This window comes from Prunus dulcis, unplaced genomic scaffold, assembly GCF_902201215.1.
Source record: "Prunus dulcis unplaced genomic scaffold, ALMONDv2, whole genome shotgun sequence".
In the NCBI taxonomy this organism is placed as follows: Eukaryota; Viridiplantae; Streptophyta; class Magnoliopsida; order Rosales; family Rosaceae; genus Prunus; species Prunus dulcis.
In genome coordinates this window covers 24,209-27,390 of record NW_023010122.1, presented here as the reverse complement: position 1 = coordinate 27,390, position 3,182 = coordinate 24,209, and the positions used below count along the sequence as shown (strand labels likewise).

Below are 3,182 nucleotides of genomic sequence, written 5' to 3'. Positions count from 1 at the left end.
CGAGCTGACTTGGTGTCATCGAGGAATCTACCGGCGGATTAGGCTGATCATAGTCCCCTGATTTCGCCAGTTTGCGGCTCGGGTAGACTGCGTGGTGCCCGAGACTTGCCAGGGGAATTGACGGATATGATAGGGGTACAAATAGGTGGTATTTTTAACGGATTTTGAGTTTTCTTTTATTTAATTATGACTTTCAGTTATTTTACATTAGTTTCTTTGAAATTCGTGCATTTATATCTTTATATATTTGTTCAGTTATACAAGCACAGTTATCAGTAGGTTTTTACATGCTTATTTGAATATTCTGTATTAAAATATAGACAAACCTTCGATTTTGATCCATTCTTATATTTAAATGGGGGTTATTATGTTTATAAAATTGTTTTCAAGAACTTATTTTTGTCCACTCACATTTTCAACCTGTTTTTCGCCCCCAGGCCATAGAAGTACGCGAGATCTACCACCGGGCCAATCAAAGCTTCCACGTCACCCCGTAAGGTAGAGTTTTATAGAAAATCCTTGAAACCCTGAAACTTAGAAAATGCTCTGATATATAGTTGAAGTTGAAAAAATAGGAGTTGAGATCTGTTATCTGAGATATCCTGGCAGTTGGTGTGAATTATTGATTGTTTAACAGGTGGAAAAAAATTTGGGATTGGTCAAAATACAAGGGAGACTCTGCCGAATTTTCGGCAGAAGTCTAAGGGAAATTTGAAAAGAATTTGAAACGAGAAGGGTAAAAAGGTCTGTTGTGCCCGACATTCGCCAGGTGTCGGACAAGCACAGGACTTGGCTCGAATTTCAAAGCGGAAATTGGGTCGGGTCCTGTCATCGCGTGCACTGGGAGCTGCTTCATCTTTGCAATATCTCTCTCTCTCTCTCTCTCTCTCTCTCTCTCTCTCTCTCTCAAATCCAATCCTCATCTTTGTACCCAAGTCGGAATCTGAGCATCTCCTCTCTGCCGACGCCGCGATGCAAGAACCATCGGAGAGGAGACAGAGTGGGGTGATTCAGTCGAGTTCGACGGGGGTGGTGTGAAAGGCCTTTATTTGGGTAGAAATTCAACGACTTAGTATTGAATCTGGAGTGAGGATGTCTGAGTTACAGAGCCTTTGATGGGAGAAAAAATTCAACACCTTGGACTGAATCTTGGTGATTTTTTTTCCCTCTTTTAATAATTTTTAATATTTTAATATTTTAATATTTTCTCTTAATTTCATCACAGCATCAGACCCACTGTGATCCTTTCTCCATCAAACCCATGTAATTTTCGTTTTATGGAGGATTTGTTTTCTTCCATGTATGAGGTTATGGATTTGTGCTTCAAAATAAGGTATGAAATTTTGAACAATCAGGTTGTTGATTTTCTTTAAAGTCTTGGATTCTTGAATTTTCTTCCTACTTTTTTTTTTTTTCAATTTGAGATTTGTTTTATTACTCAAGAACTCTGGTCATGATGAATCCAATTGGAGTTTTCGGGCTTGTTAGTGGAGAACTGAGGCTGTGATCAAAAGAGAAAGATGAGTTCTTTAACTGAGAAACCTCATAACTGGTTTTGGTTTTGGCTATATTATTTCTTATGTGCAATTGCATATAATTTTTGTGCAATTGCATACAGTTTATGCAATTTTTGACCCCCTGTATGCAATTAGCGATAGTGTGATGTTTAAAGAAACGTTTGACTTGAATGCTATGTCATTGAGTTATTTACCCATTAACAATCTAGTAACAATTGAGGTTTCGTTCGTTGAGTATGTTGTGTTCATTTGATAAATTTAAATGTTGGTATGTTCGGTAAGAAAAAATAAGAGTTCACGAGAAAGAAGAAGACATGATTTTTTTTTTTTTTTTTAAGGTGAAGTGTCTTGGGTTGCCATTACCATTTCAAAGACTGTATTGCTAAATCTGTAAGTGTATGGTTTAAATGTGATGTTCATGATTGATATTGGTTGTTGTGATTGCCGTAACTGCTATATTTTGGTTGCTCTGGCTAAGGATTCAGGAAAAGAGCAGTTAAGACAAGTGCATTTTTGTTACACTGAAATATGTGTTTTGAGATACCATCACAGTGTTTGAATAATCTCTCTCTACCTCCCTCTCATTTGCAGAAAGGGGTATGCTCACTTGGACTTTTCATGCATACTTGGTGAGATTCTCACCTTCTTCTGAGAGCCTAATATTTAGGGGCTAACATTTGTGTACTCTACAAGTTATAAATTGAGCTAAACGAATTACAAAATATTTTAGGTGAAGTGTTTTCTTTGTTTATGTTTCTTTTTTGAGATCTTATTTCTTATTTATGTGACATGTAGTCTTGGTTAGAGAACATAGATGATATCACATATAATTTTCTATAGCTTTTAGGTAGTAGTAGATTATCTGTATTGTCATGCAAATGAACACACACAAAAAAGAGGCACTCTAGCCAAAAAGAGGAAATTTGGTGATCTTTGCATACGTTATAAGAGTGTGAGCCAATGAGCCTTCTAGTAAAAACGAAAGAAGTTAAAAACCAAAAGAAGGGCCGAATGCAATTGCATATTGTAAACTAAGAATTGCAAACAGATGTTACGAAATTGCATACATATATATATGCAATTGCATATTGTAAAATGAGAATTGCACATAAATGCTACGAGATTGCATACAAGTATATGAACGAAAAAAGTTAAAAACCAAAAGAATGGCGGAATGCAATTGCATATTGTAAACTAATAATTGCAAACAGACGTTATGAAATTGCGTATATATATGCAATTGCATATTGTAAAATGAGATTGCACATAGATGCTACGAGATTGCATACAAGCATATGCATATGGATATTGTAAATTGAGAATTGCACACGTGCTATCAAATATGCGATATATGCCCACAAAAACCATTAACATGGTTAAATTGTTGATTTAGTTCTTGAACTTGTATCCAATTTTCAATTTATCGCATGACATTTTTTTATATAATATTACGGATATGAATTTTCTTTATCGCCAATGTCTCCCTGCCCTTGAATTCCCTAACATTTCGTCCAATCTGTCATTAAATATGAGGGCACATTGATCATTTCATACGTTAAACATAATTGAATTATGTAAAATAAAATAATATGAAAGGATATTAAATATATGCCTTAAAGCCAAACATGTGATATTGCGCTCTTTTTTGGATATTTCACCATCATT

General features: G+C 35.3%; 1 long non-coding RNA gene across 1 annotated transcript; it reads left to right on the top strand.

The window, feature by feature from the left end:
* Nucleotides 1-1,127: 1,127 nt before the first annotated feature.
* Nucleotides 1,128-2,249, top strand: LOC117612952. The gene is made up of 3 exons (XR_004583635.1): nucleotides 1,128-1,333; nucleotides 1,856-1,907; nucleotides 2,109-2,249. It is a non-coding gene; the product is annotated as an uncharacterized LOC117612952 (long non-coding RNA).
* Nucleotides 2,250-3,182: the final 933 nt, after the last annotated feature.